The sequence below is a fragment of the Pantherophis guttatus genome, chromosome 2 (genome assembly GCF_059756535.1).
Source record: "Pantherophis guttatus breed Tessera chromosome 2, ASM5975653v1, whole genome shotgun sequence".
Taxonomy (NCBI): Eukaryota; Metazoa; Chordata; class Lepidosauria; order Squamata; family Colubridae; genus Pantherophis; species Pantherophis guttatus.
Window position 1 is genome coordinate 237,439,480 of NC_142064.1, and position 26,984 is coordinate 237,466,463.

The 26,984-nt window shown below is 35.6% G+C and overlaps 1 protein-coding gene across 21 annotated transcripts in view; it reads left to right on the forward strand.

Annotated features, from left to right (window-relative positions):
- Positions 1-26,984, forward strand: part of FOXP1 (forkhead box P1) — a 631,964-nt gene that overhangs the window by 98,393 nt on the left and 506,587 nt on the right. For 18 of the 21 annotated variants that reach the window (XM_034440573.3, XM_060684181.2, XM_034440574.3 and 15 more), the window contains exon 3: positions 10,047-10,164. The gene's annotated coding sequence lies outside the window, so the exon portion shown is untranslated. The remainder of the gene's footprint in view (positions 1-10,046; positions 10,165-26,984) is intronic. The other 3 variants (XM_087887938.1, XM_060684186.2, XM_087887931.1) reach the window with 1 other exon arrangement.

Genomic DNA, 26,984 nt, shown 5'->3' on the forward strand with positions numbered 1-26,984 from the left:
AATGCACTTGGAATTATTATTCCTTTATAGTCTTGATGGTTTTGAAGATCCTTGTAAAGTTTAACATCATATATATAATGTGCCTGTATGAAATGTATGCAGATAAAAATATGTTTCTTAAAATAATGTAGTTTGCATTAACAGTCCACAGAAACAGGCATCATAAATACTGTATGCCTTACTCAGAATCACTTTTTTATGAGATGGGCAGATAGATAGATAGATAGATAGATAGATAGATAGATAGATAGATAGATAGATAGCAGTGGTGGGTTTCTACCGATTCACCCCGGTTCGGGTAAACCGGTACAGGCAGTGGCAGGAGGGTCCGCCCACCCGCCCGGATGTAATCACAGACGCTCTGCACATGCACAGAAGGTTCTGCGCATGCGCAGAAGTGCCGCGCATGAGCACTCCCACTTCCAAACCGGTAGTGAAGATAAATGGAACCCACTACTGATAGATGGATGGATGGATGGATGGATGGATGGATGGATGGACGGACGGACAGACAAACAGACACCCAATTATATCTTTCAGTTCTAGGAACAACAGGACATATAGTTGAAGTCCTGACCTGTGCTTGGAGCTCTTATAGACTTAGCAGCTGCTGAAGAGTAGACAACAGCTATGGATTGGATAAGAGAGTTATTTTATAGATTTTCCAACTGTGTCCTACTGATCCAGTGACTTATGGTTAGTCACACTTTCCTCTAATTTGGACTTCTATAAAGAGCTCTACATAGAACTGCAATTGAATACCAATATATAGCTGGTCCAGAATTCAGTGGCTCATGGCATTATGGATACAGTTGGTTTGCCCTTGTAACGCAACTATTCTGAACATTGCCTATAGCTGGCTTCTGGTTGTCACTAAAACTGATGTCACCATTGTAGCCTTTTGTGGGTCAGGATCAGGATAGCATTAGTTTCATCTTTATAGTCTTTCATAGATCAATAGCAAGATTGCTCTATGTTCATCATCGGGACCTCTATTCATCCAATAAACTTCAAAGAAAAAGAGGACTTCTTCCAGATATTTATTCCTAGCTAATGCCATCTTCAGGGACCACAAGTGCAGGGGTTCTCCCATTATTGCCCCTTTGTTCTGGAACATTCCTAGAGATCAGATTACTTCTATACTTCTGGGGTTCTGAAGAACTATTAATACCATATTATTCACAGCAAGGATTTAGGGACTGGAAAACTGTCGGTTCCTTCCAGTAGAGGAATGCTTGTTGATTAAGTGGTTTTTCCAAAGTTGAATTTTTCTTTTGGGGATGTTTGTTTACTGGCCTGTGGTTAATATGTTCCTAAATTTTCCCCCCATTCCCTGTCCCTCCCTTAATTTCCTATTTTCTTTTTTCTTTTGTATTTTATATAATAAAATAAAAATGATAAGAAAAAAATATGATCCTAAATTTTTAGTTTAATTTCAGTACTGTAATGTAAACCTCTCAATACAGCTGTTAAGTGGAGTCTTATATAAATTTAGTTAATAAAATATTGTCATGCAAGCAAAATGTATTCATTTAAGCAATGCATTTGTCTCTTCAGTTGCTAAAACACATTACCAAATGCATCTAATACACAGATGCATGTATCTGGAATAAGACCTCTTGCAATCCAAATGTACACATTAATTCAAACACATTAATCCAGCTCCATAGTATCAGAAACAGCTATATTTCTTCTTCAGCTTGTTGTTTTTCAATTGTATGAAATAATATTTACACTTAGAACTTCATATGATGCCAAATTAAGTGGTGTTGAAAATTCGGTTACATTGGTTTTCAGGTTTTGGAAATTATTGTAGAAGCTGTTAATTGAGAAGTAGTCAGGTTACCTTCATTAAAACAAAAGTATCATGACCTATAAAAATTATATATTTTGGTACATTGCTATGAATCTTTGTGGTTTTTACCTTTGTGTCTTAATGCTATTTTACATATATTTTAGTGGTGTTTTTATCAATGTGGTACTTTCATTTTGAAAACTTGTTACAAGTTGAATTACTAAATCAATCACGCTAAAGAGAATTTTAGCCTAGCATGTACTAAAAGTCTTGAGTGCATGACATTACTATAATTTCATAACAGCTGTGCTACATGTAACAGTGACATGGTTACTGGATCTGTAGTGTAACAATATGATGATGACAATTATTGTGCTGATTATAAAAACCTGCAGAAAGAGAAAAAGTGTAACCGGAATTATACAACATTGAATCCATCTTGTCTGAAGCCCACTGTTTTTGAGAAAGTTACAATAAACCTTTAAAATTGAAAGAGAAAATTACTTGAGGTGTTTTTCTAGCATTTTGAAATATTTTAATCCAATATGTTGTTTTGTCATGGAATTGTAAACATGATAGTTTACTGTAATGGAGATAATGCAGAGTAGGTGAATGTAAATTTCAGACAGAAATATATTTTGTATCATGTAGCCAAGATCTTTGTTTCTTACTTGTCAAACTTGACAGGTAAACTACACAATATAATGTATTCGAAATCTGACTTCTACTATCAAACAGATCAGTCATTGTAATTTGTAAGCCTGAGTTGAACAGGATCAGAGTGTACTGAATGAGCAAAGCATCCTCCCTTAAAGCATTAAAGTAGCATTATTTTCTGAAGTGACCAGCATAGCTACTGTCTATAGTATAGATAACACTTTCTGAGTGATCATGAATTAAGGAACAGAGCTATTCATGTAGTGCTTGCTTAAAAACTGTCCTGTTTATCAACTGTTCACTATCAGTTAGGATAGTGTGGAAAAAGTAACTTTATGATCAGTCCCCATATGACTGTTACTGCTTCCCTGCAGTCATGTGATTAACATTTGACCATTTTCCTTCTGGTGAGTGTTGTGACTGTTGCAATGTCCCATAGTCAATGGAGAAGCCAATAGTTGTATATTGCAAGTTGCTGTTATGTGATGTTTTGCTCGATGACTGTGTCGCTTAGTGATGGGATTGCCAGTTTCAATTGTGGTTGTAAGCAAAGATTTCTGTGCATGCACATACATCAGGGGTGGGTTCTACTTACCTTTACTACCTGTTCACAACGGGACAGCAGTTAGGGTAGCCTGAAGTGGCTGCCTTGAAATTCTGACACAATTCATAGAATGTACCAATGGCAGGAATTTAACATTCAGCAGAAGCTATTGCAGTCAAATGCCACATAGATAAAATGTGTTCTGTGGTTTGTTGTGTCTAGTTTGGTTTCTACTTAGAGTATTGCAGTTGCATTTGGTCAGTGGAATTTTATTTTCATAAATATGGCCAGACCAGCTGCCCAGTACAGAGGAACATGAACCTGTATGCCTTTTAGCTAAATTATCCCCAAAGTAAGAAGATTCCTGATTCTGCCTTGTAGAATTATTTTAGTTGGTTGACGTTATATAATTGCACTCTGAACAAGATAAGGAAATCTTTAATGAAAAGAGTTTTTTAAACATATAATCTAGATGGATCAGGAAAGTATTAGAGTAATTTTTAACTCACTTATTTGTGGGGTGCCGCAAGGGTCAGTCCTCTCACCCCTTCTGTTCAACATTTATGTAAAACCGCTAGGTGAGATCATCCATGGTTTTGGGGTGAGTGTTCATCAGTATGCTGATGACACACAACTATACATCTCCACCCCAGACCACCCCAATGATGCCCTTGCATCGGGACGCCTTGCGCACGGTCACTCATGCCCTAGTTACCTCCCGTATGGACTACTGTAATGCTCTCTACATGGGGCTCCCCTTGAAAAGCACCCGGAGGCTCCAACTGGTCCAGAACGTAGCCGCGCAGGTGATTATGGGCGCAGCTCGTTACGCCCATGTAACACCTTTCCTACGCGAGCTGCACTGGCTCCCGGTGGTCTTCCGGGTGCGATTCAAGGTGTTAGTTATCACCTTTAAAGCGCTCCATGGCTTAGGACCTGGGTACCTACGAGACCGTCTTTTGCCACCAATAGCCTCCCACCGACCAGTTCGTTCTCACAGGGAGGGACTACTCAGGGTACCGTCAGTCAAATTATGTCGACTGGCGACTCTCAGGGAGAGGGCCTTCTCTGTGGGGGCTCCAACCCTTTGGAATGAACTGCCCCCGGAGATACGGAATATCCCTGATCTCCGTGCTTTCCGCCGTGCCCTCAAGACCCTGATGTTCCAACAGGCAGGGCTAAACATACAAACATGCGAATGATTTTTTAAATGTTATCTAATTCTGGGTTTTATTTAATTGACCAAACTAAGTAACAATTTTAATTAGCAATTTTATGATGTTTGTGTGTCTATATTTTTCTTGACTGTACACCGCCTTGAGTCCTACGGGAGAAAGGCGGTATAGAAATATAATAAATAAATAAATAAATAAATAAATAAATAAAAATAATAAAGGAAGCTGGCAATCTTCAGCTTCAGAAAGATTTTAGTTTAGTAAATTGGTTGTTGATATCAGTTATCTCTTTCCCAACTAATATGATATTTAATCTTGGTGTATCAAGTAACTGTGCAATTCATAATTTTTTTTGCAATGCTTTGGAATTCTAAGATTCTAATTTCTTAAATCAGAATGAAAAGTCATGCATTCAAATTGTTGGGCCACATATTTTCCACAGTGTGACTTCACTGGACTCACTAGAGACTACAACTAGAATTGCATGCATTCATGTTTATACTAAAATTTAGTATCAAAAATTAAGAATTATGAGGCTTCTTGTAGCATAAATGTTTAAATATAAATGTTTTTAGAGTGTTTCATGTGTATTACCTACTTGCAGTTCTTAAAACAATTCTATTTGACAAAATATTATTTTTCCCATTTGATTTCTGAAATCTGGATGTTGAAAGCATGGAACACTGAGTTTAATTTAAGTTAAGACAATTTAAGTTTGTTCTAATGAGTTTTTACCAAAAATTACCATATTTTTAAAATCCAGCCTTTGCCCATTTGCTGCCATCCGTTTGCCACGGCCCGTTTGCTGCTGCCACGGCCCATTCACCGTGTCCTGTTTGCTGCCGCTGCAGCCCATTCACTGTGGCCCATTCACCGCTGCTGCAGCCCGTTCAGCATGACCCGTTCGCTGCTGGTGCGGCCTGTTTGCCACCGCCCATTTGCTGTGGCCTGCTCGCCGCCGCTGCGGCTGTTCTGCACAGCCCATTTGCCACGGCCCATTTGCCGCTGCTGTGGCCCATTCGATGCACCTCGTTCGCCGCCACCCTTTTACCGTGTGGCCCATTTGCTGCCGCCAATCCCCACCACCAATCCCCGCCGGCTGGAACCGGCCAAAAATGTGACCCACAAAGGCCGAAAACAGCCGAAGGGTTGGGGCCGGCGGATGGATGGGGCTTTGGCAACATTCTGTGTATAAGACGCACCACAATTTTCACCTACTTTTAGGGTGGGGGGAAGTGCATGTTATATTCCAAAAAGTTCAGTAGTTTTTAATCCAGTAGTTTCTGATTCATATTTCAGTGTCATTACCTCTGTTCTATATTAGGTTATTTGTAATTAGTTGTTATGAGGACTTGGTAAAGTGGCTATTCCGACTTTCTTCTATTTTTAATGCAAAGCTAGTTCTATATAGTACTGGAATTGTTTGTGTGTGTGTGTGTGTGTGTGTGTGTGTTTTGCAAGGCTAAATTGCATAATTATTTAAACATTTCTCTTTTCTATATCACCTCCCTTAATTTGCTAAAGGATAAATATTTTTACCATATGAAGAATGATAAATCTGGGTATCAGAGAGAGTAGACATGGATGATAAATGACTGGGGTTTTTTCCCCCAAGCAGAGATTCTTGAACAAAGCATGAAAAAAAAATCAGACAAGATTTTCTCTATGGCTGCATTGTTCAAAGACATTTGTAGCCAAGTGGCTTAGAATATTACCTGTGTTGCCAGAATGTAGACATTTTAAATACTTCCTCTGTATACTTCTTGTTTGTATTGGCAACATTAGAAATCACATGAGGCCAGAAGTGCTCTTTGGATGACTTTCCCTAGAGATAAGGAAAACCACAGAGATGTGGCATGCTAGCTTTGTATTATTTACATATTTGGAAACACATTTTGATTGACTAACATGGGTATTGGACATCCAATATTATAACACCAAACTCAGTTTATACATATATTGCCTTTTCATTTAGTGGCCTTCTAATATTTCTTTATAATAGAAGAACTAAGAGCAAAACTGCTTTCAATTCGAATAATAAACTACTTTATATAAACTTGCCCCATTACTTTCTATCTCCTTTCTTTCACTTTTTCCATTTTTATCAATATTAGTTTTATTACATATTACCTCAGAGAGTTAAGTAGAAAAATAGTTACCCAGCCCAGTTTTCCAGAAGAGCCTTCCCCAAGATGATGCTTCCCAGATATGTCGAGTTGTTTTGTAGTTCGAGAAGGTGTGGGATACTCCAGAAAATGGACAAGACTATTCTGGAAGATTCTTCTTCTGTAAAAGGTGTTCTACCTGAATTCAGTATTTTGTCAGCAAACCAGTTCAAAGAACATCCAATTCTGGAATCGTTGCTTAATTCCTCAGACTCCACCTAAACAGTGCAAACAACCTCATCCTAATTCAATATTTATTTTGTAACACAGTAAAGAAGTCATTCCTGTTCAGGTGCTGTAAGTTATGAGTGATTTTGATTATTTTAACTCTGCAGTCTAAAAGGTAAACAAACATCATTGTTTGCTTCTCCCCCCCTTTTTTTTTTATAAAAAAAATAACATTTCTTTGCTTATGAAGTATTCTAAATGTTAAATTCACTTCCTGGTCCACCTCACAGCAAAGAAGAAGAGAATACGAAGATTACCCATAGTAATATACTGCAGCACAATTGTGTATTTTTGAAAATGAAAGGTTTTGTTATTTCCAGCCAGTCACTCTTTTTGGTCTCAACTGCACTAATCATAAACATACAAATAATGAGAATAAGTTCATTTAGGTTTCTTATTTACTGAATTTTTTGGAAAGAAAAGTTTACCAAATGGTATACAACAGCTCTACATAAATTTCTTCTCATTAGTGGAATTTAGTGTGGATAACAGCTCAAAATGTAACATTTTGTGGTAAAGCTCTTGAAGTGCCTTCCTGTTATGACTTGATATGCTATCTGTGTTTACTTTCTGTTTCTTAAGAGTAAAAGTCTGATGAGAAGGGGGAATTGAAGTTTCTTTATACACTGCTGGATAACTTGTTTTGCAAAACAAGGAATCCTATAGCCCAATGGGATGCAAGAATTATAGAAGAGCCATAGGCAGCAAGAACATGAAGTTATATTTCTGTATTGGCCATTTGTCATAGACAACTTGCTCCAAAACAATCTTGATCTTCATTCTTTACAGGACAACCATTAATGATATTAAAGTAATATTTTTATTTATTTATATTTCTAAATCTATTTTGAGGAAGATGTAGGTTTCAAAGGCATTTTCAAAGTTGTACTGCATTGTTTTGTTTTGTTGCTTGGTAGTAGGATTGTTTTGTAAGCAACCTGATGCATTGGCCTGGGGGATACTGCAGCTGCTCCATTCAAGATTCCCTGTAGACATTTGAACAAAGTGGGGATTGTTGAAGATAGAAAGTAAACAAGAAAATAGAGTATATTTGATCATCTCCTAACCTGTTTGAACACACGGGTTGTTTTTGAGGATTGATTCCCAGACATGCACTTAAATTTGATCTGGGGGTTCCACCTGCTCCACATAATCAGTTGTTTTTTTCAAACAAGGTCTCAACATTAATAAGCTGACTGTTTTCCATCAAGTATATGCCTATATTGATTATATATACTTAGAGATGTATGATGATGTCATCTGCTCCACATGGTATAAAAGTTAGTAATACTATATTCCCTGTATCTTTAAGTTCAGTCTAATATAATGAGTTGATTGTCCCTTCTACCTGTTTTCCTTCAGAGTTTACATGGATACCCTAACCCTTACCGTAAGCTGGTGTGGCGTTCTACATAATATGGAAAGTTTTGTGTTGCAGTTTAATATGTTTTACACTGGCCCACGAAATCCTGCCTACAATTGTACTTGAATAAACATTTGTCATCCTGATCAGAATTAAAGAGCATGTTTTGGTTATACGATGAAACTTTTTAAAACTTCAAATTATGGGCCTTATAAGCGACAATTTGCCAAAAATCCCTATATAAGTCACGCATCAGCATCAATTCCACTAATATGTATTTGTCATAAAAGAATCACAATGCTGGAACAAACCAGCCTTAATTCTGAGTGGTAAATGAACATCATTTTATCTCAAACCTAAAATAGCGTTTTTATAGAAGTCCTGTTACACCTCCATTTGGTCAATATCCTCTCTTCCATAGTGGCTGGGTTTACAAATTGTGGTAAGTTAAAATTTGTAGGAGAGGCAAAGCCTGGGGGTAGAGTTAAGAGAGGAAGCAGCTTGGAGTTATGTTCCCACAAGCTTTCCAAATCCAAACCCTCTTGAGTTTCGTTAGATCTTATCTAGTACCAATTTAGTGCTGACCGTTAGTTGACTTTGTGTATAGGCATGAGCAGTAAATCAGCTTAACTGGAACTTAATGTGTGGTCCTGATTCTTCGTGCCTGACAAAATTTGATGGATATGATTTTGGCTTAGCATATTCAGTGACCCAGCCATAGCAGCTTACATCTTTATTAATGGCTTGTAGGAATTAGACAGTGATGGCTTTATTCTATAGACTGTGATTAAACATTCTATGTCTTAAAATGATGAATTGTACAGAACATTATCTGAGCAATATGCAGTTTGTAGTCATGGTTTCAAGTCTGTAATTTTACTATATTTAATTGGGTCTTTATTCATCTTTTAAAAATGGGAAACAGATGTGGGTGTAAAATAACAAAATTAAGACAAGCTAAAAGACAAAATACACAATTATTTCAACTTGCAAAATTACAGGTAAACATTGATATGGGCTTTAAAAAAACTCTAGAAACCAAAGGCATGGTAAGGTTTACTTACCAGCAGGGCTCTTGGTTGGAGTTGAAAGTGTAGATAAACTTCAATTGCAGAGTCTTTATTGAACTGGAATACGCTGTTAATTACAGCATTAGTTTCTGTCATGATGTCACGATATGACAAAGAATGTAACTGGAAGGCATTGTTTTAACTATAGAACTTAAGCATGTGGGATGTGGAATTTGCTATGGGTGGACCTTTGCATTCATATCAGTAGTGTAGGAGTTGGATTTGCTATCATTTGTACTCATTGAATTGACTGGAGGAGATGACAGATACAGGGATGACCCTAGAAAGAAACAAATATATTCAATGCCACTTCATAAAACTTCTAGCACATGGAGGCAACTGTGACATTGTAGATATTAGGAGATGCAGAGTGTTTATGTCAACTTCCTGCTCTGTGGGTAAAAAATACAGTAATGTAAGAATTGTTTTGAATATTTTGCCCTTTTGAATGTTGCAGAATCCTCTGTAAGTGCCAAAAATTCACTTTGTGACCAAGATCTAAATCTGATCCTGCAAGATTTACATTAAAATGAATGGGTAGTAAATAGTGTTTGGAATTGTTTATTTGATTGGGAGCTATGAGGACGTATACCTCAACTTTTGTGCATTTCCTAAGATTGTTGAAAATTATTACATTGACAGGTCTTTGTTACTGACATGACAGTGGTGATTGTCAGTTTCATCCTAGTATCATTCACTGGGATTTTTCATTAACTATGACATTCTTAAATTAGATTGTCTTTTGTTTTTACAATAAACCTATAACAATAACTTTACTGGATATCAAAGTAAGAAAGTACTGGACTGGACTTCGGCTAAGTTCATTCATGCCATTTCCACTACTGTTAGTAGGATTGAAATTATCTTACGTATTTTTTTTTCTATCTTAACTTTAATATTTGAAGATCTTTAACATTTTGGTTCTGTTTATTGAAAGAGAGAGGCAAAATGGTTTAATTGAACGTTTCAGAAGAAATGTGTTACAGTTATGTTTTTCCTGTCTCAGAAAAAGAATTATTTCACTGACACGGTGGTTTTCCTTGTTTCAGATTCCGTGGTTTTTTTTTCAGAGGGATTTTTGCTTGTGAATATGCTTGAGAGGAAAGGGGACGAATCCCTTGCAAGATATCCTCAGCCATGAATGAATAATTTCCAGAAGGAAAACTGGTGAGTCAGTAATATAATGACAGAAATGTGAAAAACTTGGCAAACCTTGGAAAATGCCTGATAATTTTATTCTTATTCCCCCAAGAATATTGTTGGATGTACAATATACATGTTTTTTAAAAATGAAATATTTTACATGATAATAAATATAAGACAAATATATTGCTATGTTTTTTCCTTCATATGTTTTCTAATCATTTGTATGAGGAAAAATACTATGTTTCCTAGGTAAGTGCTAATGTATAAAAGTATAGAGAACAATCACAATTTGTGCAAATCTTTCCTTTCAAAATCATGAGGGCAAAACTTAAATATCAGCCTAAGAAGAAACAATACTGTGAGTAATGAAAGTTCACAAAATAGATTGAATACACATTTCCTAAATACAAAACATGTACACAGTGATCTGTTTTCTGATTGTTCCTATCTCTTTTATTAATGTGTATATATGGAGAAGTTTAACTTTCACCATCATGTTGATAATTTGATTTCTTTTAAAGCTTTATTTTGCCAACTTGTCAAATTGTCAAAATTAAGAGACTCTATAGAGTTTTGGAGTTTTGTTTTTGTGTTTTTGTAACTTATACTTCCATTAGTAACACTAATTAAAAATGTGGTAAAATAAGTTCAGGTATTAAATACAATGAAAATGAATATTGTATACATTTTGAATTTTATCAATATTTTGCTTCTATCCTAAAATGCATTCTTTCATCCATGGTTTCAAAAGTTCCAAATACTTTCTCTTTCTAGTAAAGTGTGTAGTTCTATGGTTGTAAAATTCAGTTCCAAAGAGCACATAGTCATGCTTTTAAGTAAAATTCCAAACTGGTTTTTTACATACATGCATACATAACCTTTGTGCTTTTCCGTTTTAGGGTAAGGAGCACTGACTAAAGAGCAGAAAGAAAAGAATGAGTAAGCCAAATAAATTAGACAGGTGAAATAAGAAGAGAAATGAAAAGACAGCAAAATATGGTTTACACCAATGCACTACACACATATTGCCTTTTGTTTTTTCAACTTCTCAACTTTTTCTGAGGATCAAATTCCTTCCAACCACAAAATTCTTGATATTTACCTTCTTCTAGAACACCTACTCTTCTTCTTCTTTTTTTTTTGCATATTTGCTTTGCATTGATGCTCATTTATTTTCTCTATAATGTTAAATCATGTCAACATACTTTTCATCCTGATCATACTTTTATATTCAATTCATATTCATTCAGTATTGGTTGATTGTTTATCTTTTTAAAATTTTTTTGATCTAAGGGTTGATAACCGAATAAAAAAATGCATTGCTGTCCCAGTGTGGTTAGAGGGGGAGGATAAAAATACATTCAGACACATTGGCAGCCTATGTGAGTCTATATTCACACATATTGTCCCAGGGTGTCCTTGTTGCAAACACATATTCAGTATGCATGTGCATATGTCTATGCAGTATTTCTCTTCAAACACACACACATACCCCTCAGATATTCTGGGTTGTTAATAAAAGTAATTGTAGGAAGGTCCAAAGTGTACTGTGCAGCTCCTTTATATTAGACAAATATACCTTTGACCATTGAAATACCAGAATACTAATAAATAAGCTGTGTTACAAGATACATTATTGGCTGAATAAGTAAAAGAAATACTGTAAACACTCAGAAGACTGCTATAATTATGATAAATATCTATAATGTACAGAAACATGTGAGATCTTGATACGCTTTTGATTACTGTTCAGTAAATCCACCACACCCTCCTCTATGGGATTTAGATCAGATTTTCAAACTTTTTAAGCTGTGGAACCTGTTAGTTTAAAAAAATATCCCTGACCAAGAGGCAAGTTGACTGCTTAAGTCAAGTTTTTGTTTGTTTTTGCCCTTAGGTCTATCATGAAGCTCCATTTGGTTTTTCATGCAAAACACAGTTTAAAAAATCCCTAATTTGCATCTATTCCCTCTACTCTGATAGAATTCTATGCCCCAAAGATTGCTTGAGCTACAACATACTGCTTTTTGCTTTTACTTTTAAAAGTTTTTTTAATGTTTGTAGGTCTCAGGTTTTATCTGAACCTGCCGAGGTCCCCTGTTGTACATGGCATAATAAGAAGAGGCACTTGAGAAAAGTTAATATATATAAATAGAATCTATTGAGAAAAATGTCACATCAGATCTGAAATTTCTTATAATGTATGATAAAAGAGAAACAGAACAGTGTGTTGGACAGACAGCTAGAAAATTGAATGAATAGAAAGTTTCACGGAACAACAGATATATTAACTCAAACAAATAGAAGTACCTGGGTAAGAAGATTTCATTGCTTTAAGACAGGAATATTAACAAACAGGAGTGTAATATTTTCTACAAAATGTTTAGAATTTTTAAAAATGAATGTGTTGTTTTAATTTGAAAAGCAAATAAAGCATTTCTATGTTTGTTTTATATCCTGTTACATTCTACATTCTAAAAAAAAAAGTGTCAAATGTTCTTCGACAGTAGCTTAATACATATACTTCTTTTACTCCTGTAACCTTCCTTGTATAGTTGTGAATAAGGTTATAGTTTAATGTTTCCAAATGATGAGAATCTGGACATTCCTATATCAATCATATGATTCTTACAGTTAAAATCCAACATCATTTATTCTCTGTCCTTGGCCTTTATTAATTGCCAGTGCAAGAGGCAGCTTTTTACTAACCTTAGCCAGGAACTGCTTTCCTGTAACTTAAATTCATGATTACATGTGCTTCAGATCATGATAGAAAATAACTTGTAGTCTTTGTCTACATAACCTTCTTTTTGGTTACATGAGGAGGAATGTCATATCCCTATTCTCCTCCCAGTCCTTTCTTTTAAAGGTTAAACATATGCATTTCACTCAGATTCTGCTCTGAATGACTTAATTTTCTGTTTTAGTCATTCCTCTTACCCTTCTTAACACCTGGTCCAGTTGGTCTGAATTCTTCTTAAGATGCAGTGCTCGTAACTGGATGTGGTATTCAAGGTCAGGTCTAACAGGATAGAATTTCTGTTCTGATTAATTGTTTATGTCTTTAAACTACTTGTAATCTATTTTGATGGGCAATCTATTTTGAGAAAAAGAAATTTAATCAATTTCATCTGTAATTATTTTCACTCTTCCCTAGCTTCCAAATGCAAAGTCTGAACACAAAATCTGTGCTAATACTGAAAAGAAGTCAGTCTTCTGATATTACTGTAGCACATTGATAAACCACCCAAGTAAACTTAGATTTTTTTCCTTTTTCTTCAATATGAAACTTTCTTTTAGGAGGAAGGATGCAATTTTAACAATTTAATATATTCAGTGTAATATGTTTTTATAAGCCCAGTATTCTTGATCCCAGTTATTTTGCTTTTCCTCCTAACACAATGAACAAAATATTGGGGGGGAAATATGGATCTTGGCTGCCATCATAAAGAACAGCTAGATTTCATAAACAGTGATGAATGTTGGCAGCTGCCTATCATACTGTATAACATCCTGTATAGCACACGAAGACAGTGTCAACTTACATTTTATCTCTGAAATAATTTCAAAGCATTTATTTGCTTCCTCTTGAGTCCTTAACCTAATTCAAGTAACATAATTGGGTGAATATTATTCTATATACCTAATTGGCTAGTTGCCAGAATGGCAACCATTGTCGGATTTGATGATGATCAGAAATTAACATGACATTAGCATGGTGTTAATGGAATATATTAATAATGTAATTCTTGACTGTAAGAAACAATTCATCCTTCCCTCCTCCCCCTCCAACCTGAGATCAGCAAGATAGACTGCAAAAATGGTGAAATGTTCCCATCAGGCTGTTCCTAGCAATGGTTAGTCAGTCTCTATTTTAAGTTGTATTTTAACTTCTTCAGACAAAGCTGTAGTGCAATCATAAATCATAAGATGCAATCATAAATCATAAGATACAACCAACAAGTGATAGATAGACATAATAAACCAATAGGAGAAGTAACAGGAAAGGTTACAGAAAGATTTATTTTTTATTTATTTATTTATTTATTTATTTATTTATTTATTTATTTATTTATTTATTTATTTATTTATTTATTTATTTATTTATTTATTTATTTATTTAAATTTTTATACCGCCCTTCTCCCGAAGGACTCAGGGCGGTGTACAGCCAAGATAAAAAACCAACAATATAAAAGTTAAAAACAATTTAAAATTATTAAATAGTTTGACCAATAATCTAAAATAAAATAACCCATTAAAATAATATTTTAGGCCAGCCCTGCTTGATGGAATAATAGTGTTTTAAGGGCGCGGCAAAAGTTACGAAGGTTGGGAATCAGACGAATCTCCGGGGGCAGCTCGTTCCAGAGGGCAGAGAAGGCTCTCCCCCTGGGGGTCGCCAGTCGACACTGTCTAACCCACTGTCCTGAGGAGACCCTCTCTGTGAAAGCATACTGGTCGATGGGAGGCTATCGGAGGCAGAAGGCGGTTCGTAAGTACCCAAATCCTATGCCATGGAGCACTTTAAAGGTGGCGACCAACACCTTGAATCGCACCCGGAGATAATAGTAAAACAGTCCTACTAGATGATTAGATATCCTTAGGCATAAGATAATAGCATGCGAATTATGTGTTTAGCAGAGTGATGGCATGGAGGAAAATATTGTCTTTGTGTCTAGTTGTTTTGGCATTCAGTGGTATCCTATAGTGGTATCCTGAGGGGAGAAGTTGAAACAATTTCTATCCAGGATGTTAGGGGTCTGTGATAAGAGCTTATTAGGAATAGTTTGAAACTTCTTCCAAATTTAGTAATAACAATATTAGTTAAACCTTTTATTTGTTTTTATCTTGCCCCCAAAGCTTTAGTGTTAATTATCTCAGAGTTCAGGGCAGTTTACTGGAACAAAGAAAGTTTTACCTGTGCTGGATGTTTTTAATCTATATCTTATTCCATTTTGTTTTATTTATCTTACTTTATCTTTTATTTACATCTTTTATATGAGTCTAGCTAAAATAACAAATTGAACTTTTGTAACTTTTGTGCACTTTAGGTAGATCTGGATTCTTAGGGCAGGGTCTATGAATGTAACTTCACACATACCTTAATTATAAATATCACTTTCAATACAATGATGTTCTTCAGGATTCAGAAGTCTCAAACATTCTATATTTTTGTACTAAATACAAAGAACAGATGACTTCATAAATTATGGGGGAAAATCTGTGCCCATTAATTATTTCCTCTTACCCATTGTGTTCTCTACCTCATTTATCTCCCAGAGTAACCAATTATTTCACATTTGTTTTGTAATGCTCCTAATGGAATTCTGTTATAAACTTGCATAGGCAAAATAAAGACTACATGTCAGGCCCAGCCAGCGCATAGGGAATTTTGCTTGTCTGGGTAGCTCTTATCTTTTTAAAAAATAATTTTATTTGGAGAAAATATATAAATTATTTGGAGAAAATATATAAACATAAATAGATATCAGATAAAAAAAGACTGAAGGGGAAGTCAGGATTTTAAAAAGGTTAAGGAAGTTATAGCTTTCATTCTATCCATTAGTTAATTATGAATGATTGAATATATCACTTCAACAGAAAAATATCCGGGCCGCAGTATAGATCACAAAATAAAATTATAAGATGCAATAGATTTAATAAAACTGAGAATCTGCTGTGCTTTTACTTTGTTACCAACATTTGGGTGGAATGCTGCATCATAGGGCAAACCTGCCGAATGCCAAGACCCGTTACTATTGAGGGAATGAAATTTGAAGAAGTTTTTCTGCTTCAGCACCGCTGCTCTGCTGCTGTTCAGTTGTTGCCTTTGTGCTGCCGCAGTCAGCCATAGTCACATGATCCTCATTTTCAACATCTTCATTTTCAACATTTTCAGCTTCTTACAAATAGATGAAGAAACTGAATGGGGAGGCTCTTTGCCACCTTCCCAACAGCAAAGTCTCATCCCTATCTGATTCTCCAGCAGTCCCTCTGTATTTGTGCTATGCTGCTCAGCTGCAATCACGTGATCCTCATTTCAAGATCTCCCTGACAATTTCCCGCAACTGACTTCTAGGGAAGCTCCTAGGAAGAGAAGAAGGAAGATGGAGGAAGGGAGGGAGAGAGAAAAAGAAGGATGGAAGAAAGAGAGGAAGGGAGGGAAGGGAGGGAGGAGAGATGGAAGAAGGAAGCAAACCACTTACCTATCTGCAAGGAAGGGAAGAGAAGAGGGAGGAACAGGGAGAAAGGCAAAGGAGATAAATGAAGGACAGGAAGAGGGAGGGAGGAAGGATGGAAGGAGAGGGTTGAGATGGAAGGGAGGAATGAGGAAAAGGAGAAAAAGGAATGGAGAGGAAGGGAAGGAAGGAAAGAGGGAGGAAGAAAAAGGGAGGGAGGGAAAGAGGAGGCGGCAGAGAAGGAAGAAAAAACGGAGGATAAAAATCTAACGATCACAATGAGATGATGATAGGTATGACCTTTTTAAAGAATTTGATCAACTCAAGTTGGTGTAAATACCTCCTGCCTCCTATTTTCCCTAGAACAACCACCTGTGTGATAGGTTGGGTGGTGGTGTGGCCTGCCTGGATCGTGGCTGATCCCAACGATGAAGAGGCTGGTGTGGTGTCACACCAGCAGCCTGCGCAGCCGGCACTCACATCAGACAGCGAGGAGGCTAAAGAGGATGTGGTGCCAGAGGCAGAGACTCAGCCAGGGCCTTCAGAACCTCCAGAGGCTCCTTCAAGTGGAGAGAGCGAAGTGGAGGAGCCTCTCCTCAATGCTCGAGCACGCAGGGCTGCCAAAAGGCAGGAGTAGCTACTCAGGAGGAGGAGGTCTCCTCGAGAGTAAGGCTTGAGGATAATTGGCCACTCCCTTAGCCTATTTAAGTCACATGCCATTAGTAAGTTTCTTGCTAGAAACAGCTCGTATTATCAGAGTATTTTGGTTTATCATATCTTGTTTTCTGGGCTGGTTGCCAACCTTTGCCGGTCTTGTTTATTCTTGCTACTTAATAAATTTGATAAGGACCGTTGGTGTGTGTCAATATCCTCGGAAATCCGGAGCTGGGGCAGAGCTGGTGGAAAGAGAGTGACAAAGTCACCCAACTAGCAATCATTCAGTCACTCAATTTCCCAGTTTTCTGCCTAGTACCTTAACCACTATACCAGACTGGCTCTCATGAAGAAAAACCAAAGACTTTATAGTCTGTAATGCAAAACTGCTCTCCAAAACTAGCTTTGTGTCAAGTGGTCACAGTAGAACTAAAACCAGGCTGCTTTCTACTCTCCATACTAGATGACTGAAGGCTTCTTGCATTTTCCCGAACTTAATAAACAAGAATAAGAAACGAATTTAACTTATATTAGCAACCAAAAGCAGAAACAGTGTGAGACCAATAGTTTGTCTAGCAGCTGGAAATTGTGAAGGCACAGAGAACACATTAACTAAGGCTGATATAAAAAGTGACCCCTGAAACCAGCTTATTTTCAAAATAATGTTTTCCCCAAAAGTATTAAAACTAAGCTAATTATTCAGAATCCTGACTGTTTCCCTTTTCCCTACAGTTTATTGCTTTTTAGGAAGCCATAGGTGTTATAATAAAGGGCACAATGTTGCTCTGAATTTGAAACTCTCAAGTTCTTATATTGGTGAGCTGCCCTTTGCCATACAGCATCAGTGAAAAAAAATGGTCAAACTGGTTTAGCCTGATTCTAAGGAAAATTTAACATATTTATGGCAGAGTCCGACATGCACATTCTTGCAAACATAGGAAACTGGACAACAACGTTCACAAATCACAGTGCTATCTATTAGAAGATACATTGAACTTTTAGCAGACAATCTGTATCACTGATTATTTATATAAGTTATTTTTGACTGAAGTTTACGGTCATCTGCTTTCAGAAGGAATTGCTGAAGAACTTCATAATCAAGAAAGCATTTTTTCATGATTGTAGAATATTCATATAAGGTCATCATCATTAAATCATCAAAATAATATTAATATTAAATTCCTTTAGGAAATGCATTGTTCTCTCTCCCTTATTCTCCATTAATTCTTTGGTCCTCTCATAAGGCTTAAGAACGATTTATAATTTTACTTAATGAATAAAAACTGTAGATGTAGATTGGTTGCCAGCAAAATTTTCACTATGATGTATTTTGTGCAGGAATATTAAACAGTGTTCATATAATTCTGGTGGCGTTAAAAGCAACATACATGGCATTTAAAGATAACTCTTTGGTGCTTGCATATCCTGCAATGTTATCTTTAACATCATCAAGCAACAATATCCATCTATCCCAGGTCCTTGGGGAGGACTCAGTAGGTGGATAAAAATACCAAATCCAGTCTAAACATCTGGCTGACCTTGTGATCAACCATAACATTATAATGTGTTTTTATGAGGAAGCAAACATTATTTATCTGAGCAGAAATCAAAGATGAATTAGAAGGGGTCATCTTACAAATAGCAGTAGAGGAAGAAGGTGCTGAAAGTGTATGTATGGCTGGTAGAAGCAAATAATGAAAGCAGTTGGCTAAAATGTAGATAGGTGAGGTGAGAGAAGATACTGCCAAATTAATTTAGAGGGATGAGAATAAGTATATTAAACTGGCCCTCCTTTAGTCACCTTAAATAAGTAGAGGGGACGGGTCTGCATTCTCTATTTATTGAAACCCTACATCCAAATGGGAAAATAGGATCTTCCGTGTATGGAGTATCACCATGATTAGATAAGCTCTCCATTGTAGTATGCATCTATCCACATGGAGAAAAATGAAAATCGGATGGCATATTAACAAAACAGAATAACATCCCTTAAAGTCTCTGGAACATATTTACTAAATAAATGTTTCTGTAAGGATCCTTAGTTTTTTGCTATTGAGATTTCAGTAGCCTGTAGTTTTGTGTGTAAAATTGGATGTATGTATTTATGTCTGTGTGCCACAGAATAGTTTGAGATAACAGTTTGTGTGAATATGCAGAAGAGGTATAATTAAAATTACTTTTATTTTCCAGGCAGTTTATTTCTTATGTATGGTTTTTGGTTTGTATAAATGGACATATTACATGTATTGATATACATATGTCAGTGGATCCTCTGCATAGATTTCTGGACAAAACAGTCTGTACAATAGCTATCGCTAGAGTTTGCAATTCAAGTTGAAGAATAGGGAAAGTGGATGGTAAGCATGATTTTTGTTTGAATTTATTATCTTTATGCCCAATCATATTTTCTATGAATTAAAGTTAACTGAATTACATACCACTTCAGGGAAATCTTTTCATAGTTTATAGATAAATATACTTCCTCTAGAGTAGCTTGGAATAATGCTAGACCTATACATTTATTTATTTATTTATTTTATTTTATTTTTCAATTTATATACTGCCCTTCTCCCTGAGGACTCAGGGCGGTGCACAGCCAGAATTAAAAACATGAAATACAAATATTAAAAACAATTAAAATCTATATAAATTTGGCCCAAAATTTAAAAAACCACAAACCAATTAAACATTTAAAAAATTTTTTAAAAAATTCTTCCTAAGCCAGCCTGGCTTGCTGGAAAAAGTGGGTTTTAAGGGCATGGCGGTAGGCACTGAGGTCTTGGATTCTCCTTATCTCTGGGGGCAGCTGATTCCAGAGGGTAGGTGCCCCCACAGAGAAGGCTCTCCCCCTGGGGGTCACCAGCCTACATTGTTTGGCTGATGGCACCCTGAGGAGGCCCTCTCTGTGGGAGCGCACGGGTTGCTGGGAGGTCGTCGGTAGCAGCAGGCGGTCTCGAAGATAGCTAGGCCCTATGCCATGGAGCGCTTTAAAGGTGATAACCAACACCTTGAAGCGCACCCGGAAGACCACTGGGAGCCAGTGCAGCTCGCGCAGGAGCGGTGTTACATGGGAGCGCCATGCTGCTCCCATCACTACCCGCGCTGCTGCGTTCTGGACCAGCTGGAGCCCCCGGGTGCCCCGCAAGGGGAGCCCCATGTAGAGAGCATTGCAGTAGTCAAGGCGAGAGGTGACGTGGGTGTGAGTGACTGTGCACAGGGAATCCCGATCAAGAAAGGGCCGCAACTGGTGAATCAGTCAAACCTGATAAAAGGTCCCCCTGGTTACAGCTGTCAGATGTTCCTCCAAGGACAGCTGCATATCCAGGAGGACTCCCAGATTGCGAGCCCTTTCTGTGGGGGCCAAAGACTCGCCCCCAATAGTCAGTGATGGAGTCAACTGACTATATCGGGATGCCGGGAGCCACAGCCACTCAGTCTTGGAAGGGTTGAGCTTGAGCCTGTTCCTCCCCATCCAGATCATTGTGTAGCCTAAACATTAAGTTAATTAGGCCTTAGTTTAATTTGTTTGAATTAGATTAAGGTTATGATAAATGGTTTGATGTATACTGGTTGTAATGAGAAATATTGGAATGAATAAATTTTTAAAAATTGTAATTAATTTGTTAAATATATTGAAAGGAATATGTTCAGCATTAGCAATAAGTTCTGTCTTATTATAACTCCTTTAAGATTCAGATCAATCACTAGTGTATTAAATATCTCACAGAATTTAGGAAAGGGCTGGAAAGTATTCATGTATACAGAGGAAGCCATGACTGTTAATAGGAGATAACAAAATATGTATATGAATCTAGGGAATCAGATAGTGTGAAACTAGTTTTACTTGCCATAAAAATGGAGGCCAAATGAAAACATTACCATTTAGTCATCTATGATAACTTTTGCAGTCTTCTGGCTCTTAATATTGTTTAAGGATCAAAGTGTTTTAACATACTGTTAGGTGATACTCTGAAGCAAAAAAGCAACAGTGCAGCTGTCATTTTTACGCTTTAGGTTTCGATTTAATTTTATTCCATAGTGTTTAGAAGTACAATCTAAGAGGGGAGCTGGTTTATTTATTTATTGGTTAGATTTATGTCCCACCTTTCGCGCAAGAAGTCAATATGGCATATTAGACTTCCAATTTTTCCCTATAGCAACAACCCTTTGCATAGCTTTTGCTAAGTGAATGAATGGCTTAGTCACTAACAAAGTGGCAGATGGTGGATTTCAATCAGGGTCTCTCCTATCCTATTTGAACCCCTTAATCATTTCACCACGTTGATTCTCTACAGATAATGAACAAAGAGTTCATACTGTATGGAACAAGTTGAAATGTAAGTTTAGGCCTAAATAATACTGGAATGTCTATTCATTGAGTCTACCTACCTACGGCTGTTAAAGCTTTTGTAAATCCTACCTCAGTTACATTTAATATCAACACGTAGGTTTGCTTTTTCCAGAACATGCCCTCTGCGGTAAAACTACTTGCTGTTGGGGTGATTTATTACATTCTGTCTTTCAGAATAAGTGTTCCCTGAGTGGTTTATAAGCGCTATAAACAACTATTAAGTAAAACGTTATAAATATTATTTAAAAACAAACCATAGTTATGCAAGCAAAATGGTGACAATGGTGCTTTGTGGGGCAGGGGAAGGAATAGTTCAACTTAGCAGGTGTCTGTGATAATTGTCTTTTGACCTTTGTTCAAGGATCTTTCCCACAGGAAAGTTAGTTATACCATTCTAGCTGTGGAGAGCTCTTCAATGGCAGCTGTTTAGCCACTTCCCTTTTGAGCTGAATTGGTCCCTCCTATCACATTTTAGGTATACACTTAATATGCATATTTCTCCCCAATAACTTAGTTTTGAAGGGCATTTTTAAAAAATTTAAATGGTTTTAATTAAATTAAATCCTTAGATTTTATTTGGATATATATTTATAACCTGTATAGAGTTACAAAATGTTACGGGTGGCATGTAATTATAATTTTAACAACATTCTGATGAACAAATTAGTTAGATCTAAGGACCAGGCATCCTTTTTTTCTCAACTTAGCTGTGAAAAGAACTTCATAATGAACCAGACAAGAGATTTAAAAAAAAGTCTTGTTTACAAGAAGATAACTTTAGCTTAAACTTACTACCTTAAGAATTCAGAGTACTCTTTTAAAAAGGACATCAAGTTTTAAAGAAAGAGAGATACATGTATGTTTTTAAGGAAAGTGAAGCTAAACTTAAATAAATGTTCTTCTGTCTTGGTAAAAGATGCTCAAAAGATGCTTTGCTTCAATTCATTGCTGCATACATTCATAGGACAAAATCACTATGTCCTTCAGTGTGGTTCCTTACATAATGTTAGATATCATGTGTAGAACTAATGACTGTATTTGTGGGGTACAATATTGCTTCTTCTAACAATGTAAGACCTACCTAGTGGAATCTTTAAACTTAAATTTCTATTAATAGTGGTTACTTTAAAAGGTATTCATAAAGATTGGGTTGGATATTTGGTAATATAAACATTGTTCTGCTGTTGAGATTTATCTATCCTATTCTATGTTTACTCTGAAAAAGACAGTCCTGACAGAGAAAAGACTCCAGAATAGAACTTAAGATAATATGGAAAGCTGTTGTTATGCAGTTGGAACTTAGCAGAAACCTAATGTTACTGTACTGTGTAACATGTGAGAAAGGAATTTCAAGCAAGTGTTCTGTTTGATAAAAACAATCGTGCACAAAAATTAGATACAGTTGTCTTGCTTTAAAAATAAAAAGTGTTCTGAAATTTGGGGATTTTTTTTTTTTTAAAAAGATCATTCATCCTAATTTTTAGGCTCATGGCTTGGTATTTTAAAATTAAATATACAATTGTAAAAAAAATACCAGAAAAAGTCAAATTCTGTCTCCTTTTTCTAGAACCGAATGATTTTTAGGGGCTGAAATTAAGGGTGAGGTTTTTTTTGAGGTAACTTTAAATATTTGTTAAGAGTATTAGGTTTTCTAAATAACTTTTAAGCATTTGCATGCACACACAGAAACTGTTGACAATTCTGTAGTGGAACAGAGTAATTCATTTTTTGGACTGACTCAAGTGTGATTGGCTTAGTTACGAAGAATTTATTTTAGGGAAAATTCAGTGTCAATTGAAAAATAGTTCCATTCTGAAAAGACAAAAATTCCCTTACTTGTGAAAATGTGTCTTGGCAGCCAGTTTGACTTCTGATACAAGATTTAACACTTCTCTTGAAACATGAATATTTACCATGGCAACACAACATTCTACACCACATGTTGGAGATTTGATTTCTGAGCCTCCTGGTTTGTGTTGGCAGCATGGTCTTTTGGTAGCTGCCCCTTATATAGATTGACTGTATACTTTTTATACTGCACATCATGCTTATCAGTAACCTGCGGCCAAAACATTAACTTTGTTTCTGTCATTGTTATTCATAATTGTTTAATATGTAATGTAGGCTGAGGACCTTTGTTTATGAGGGTTTCTTGGGATATCTTCATATAAAGCTATCAAAACTTGAAGATAACACATTTTTTTTAAAAAAATAAACTTCGGGATGACAGATTTTTAGATAGATAGATAGATAGATAGATAGATAGATAGATAGATAGATAGATAGATAGATGTAAAAATATATGATATACTGTAGCTCTATATAGTTTAACAGAATTTATTTGAAAACTCCTGACAGTGAATCCCCAATCTAAAAGTTCTTGAACTTTTAGCATTTTAGAAATTTGGGGTGTATATGCTTTCTGCTGTACAGTATATACTGATAAAATAAGACAATACACATATATAACATTTTCTGTAATACTTCTTAGATTTTTGCTGAGCTGCATAATGAAAACAGTTTTCTAATTGATGTTAAAATTGTAATGCCTATTCAAAAGAGAAAATAAGGCTTGAAATAGTTTCAGTGGCAACTGTTCTCTTTTTAAAAATAAAAAATGATCTGTTCAAATCTGAGAGACTGCATCATGTAGGATGTATTTATAATAAATGGTACCATAACCTGAGCCCTTTGTAATTTTATCAGAACAACTGATAGATAGTTTCAGTTCATTCCCGACAATGCATATGTTTATATAAATTAGATTAGCATAGACTAATTATCTTCATCTCTTTACAGAATGAATAAAAATAAAAACAAACTAGACTGTGAGTACAATTTAACCTGTACACATAGCACACGCCATTGCCTAATTGTGCTAAAATGGTTAATTATATAACTATCTTTATATAGATGGTTTTATAATTATATAACCAATTATACAATGAAACCAATTATACAATGGTACAAAATTTAGTGATTTGAAAGTATACATTGAACTTCTTAATTGAATTTTAATTTTGTATATTAAGTTTAAATTTTGGCTCACTTTTATTGAGTCTTTTATGTTTCAAATTTAAACAAAATTTAAATAACCTTGTTTTAGACTCTGAACTTCTCTAAAGTAGCGTTCATTTGCTTTTGGATTATAATTTAAGTTCTTCATTTGAAACACTTTATCTTAAATTGCTTTTAACCTATTTGTGTATTAAATCAGTTACCATACTAGGGTTTTAATTATACATAAGTATAGTACTATTTTCTTACTAACATGACTAATGTGTTAAGATTAATTTGATGTGCTATCTTTAACACTCTTAACGATTAAAGAAGTTTCACTAACAAACATTGGCTTGTATGTAATTCTGTAAAAATACTTTTTTAATTGTATCCTATATTTCTATTTTTTAACCCTGTATTGTAAATATATTATTAGCAAGCTGTTTTAAAATGAATTTCTTAAAAAAATACCATAGATATAGTTAGATATGTCATTGAGGCCCATAAACACTCATGTTATGATGTTTTAATTCATTGCCGAACTTGTTTGTATCAAAACAAATGAAATAGTATAGAATAGAATAATAACTTTTATTGTCACTTTGAATGTACACTAATTGGCATACATTAAAATGAAATTTCATTGCATACAGCTCTCAAAGCGTCACAACTTCCAATATACACTACATAAACATAAACATGACTAAATAAATAAATAAATAAATAAATAAATAAATAAATAAATAAATAAATGCAAAAGCTATGTTGATAGTTGTAAATATAAAGAGATTATAGAAGTATTGGATAAATAAATTGCTTATCCTTATGGTTTCGATTCATGAGAATTGCCTTGTAAGATTTTTGCCCTTGTTCTCCCCACCACCCCCATCTTTGATTGATGTACAACTTCTCTCTGTGCCTAAGAATCTCCCATCCTTATACTTGGCAGTCTTCATTAATAAAATTAAGTTAATAAAATTAAAATGAGCTTCTTCTTGACTATTGGGATGTTGCCATTGGTCTAAGTATAAAGATGGTGCTGGCTTGTTAGCCAAGTAGACTCATTTGATTTTAGCTGGACAAGAGAAGTCACATTGGTTGGGGCTGCTGAGATTTGTAGTTCAACCACATCCAAAAAGTCATCAGTTTCTACTCCTGATTTAGAACATTTTTTTCCAGAAAGGCTCCAAAAGCTAGGTAACAAGAAAATCCATTTTAGCAGAAATATGTTTTAAAAATATTATAGGAAAGAGTAAGGGAGGAGGAAAATCAGGCTGCGATGATTAGTTAGAATAGAATAAAGTAGGAGGCTAAAGTATGTGGTACCTCAACCTGCTGTTCTTGCTTTCCATCTCACTTTTCTCCTGCACCCTGTGGTTTCCTCCAGAAGACGGTTGATGGAAATTAAATATCTGATGGAGTAATTGTGCTTCTCACCTCTCCCCACGATCCAGTTTATTGGAATAAATAACATAAAAATATCATAGCCTTTGGTAATAGTGGTTTATGTTAAAATGTATTTCTGGAATATAAAGGAGAGCAAGATGCTAATATTCAGTTACCAGTGTTCTTATAATAGCTGTTTCCGATTTTGGCATCTTACTCTGAAAGTCTGTAGGAGAGGCCTGTGCAAAATTTAGAAGAGGTGTTTCCCTTTGATGTTCATTTGAGCAAAATACCCTTTTGAATCTGCTTTACCAAGCAGGACTGTCTCCCCTCACTTTTAAAAGCAGATGCAAACTCTTCCTTTTGGTTGCTCTGTTTGCTTTTCCAGAAACCCTGTTAGCAGAAAAAGACTTTGTGTAGAACCCCTGTATATTTGGCAACCCTTGTCAGCTAGTGGGTTTTCTGAATTAATCTTCAAAGTGGTGTAGAGAGGAGTAGCATCACTTCTTTCCCTCAACAAGGACAATCCTGATGGCTTGGGGACCCAATGGGGGAACTTCATACTGGAGGTGGTTGGCTAATTAAAGTCTAATCCCACCACCCTACCCCCTGTTTTTCCGTCTCCCTCCTTTTCCATCTGGTGTTAATTATGCATTTGTTAATAATTTTATCTGCTGTATCTTTATGATTGTTTATATTAATATTTTTAATGTGTTAATGTTTTTATGCTGTAAGCCACCCAGAGACATTGGATACGAGATGGGCGGCAAATAAATTTCATAATAAACAAACAAACAAACAAATAAATACTTTTCTAAATAAATAAATATGATAAATAAATAAATATGAACTTTTATCTTTTATGGAAAGGCTTCCCCCTTTTCCATTAGTGGCCTTTTAGGATCAGCTACATGGTGGTTCTATTTACAGATAATCATATCAAATAATATGTGTGATTGTTTTCAAATAGAGGTAAAAATAAATTTTTATAATCAAGAAGAGACTGGGATTCAGAAATAGAAAACTACACATTTCACATAAGGAATTGAGAACACAATTGTATAGGTTTGATTCAAGTCACTGTTATAATCTATTTACCACAAGTAAATGGATCACTTGGATCAGTTTGCAAGTATGGCTAGGAAAGAAGGAAGAGTGGCTTTTTACAAGGTAATGTACATTATAATGGAACATCCCATTTTTATCCCTAGATGCGTGGTTTATCCAATGTTATAATGCCTCCCACAATAAGAAAAACTGAATAAAAAAG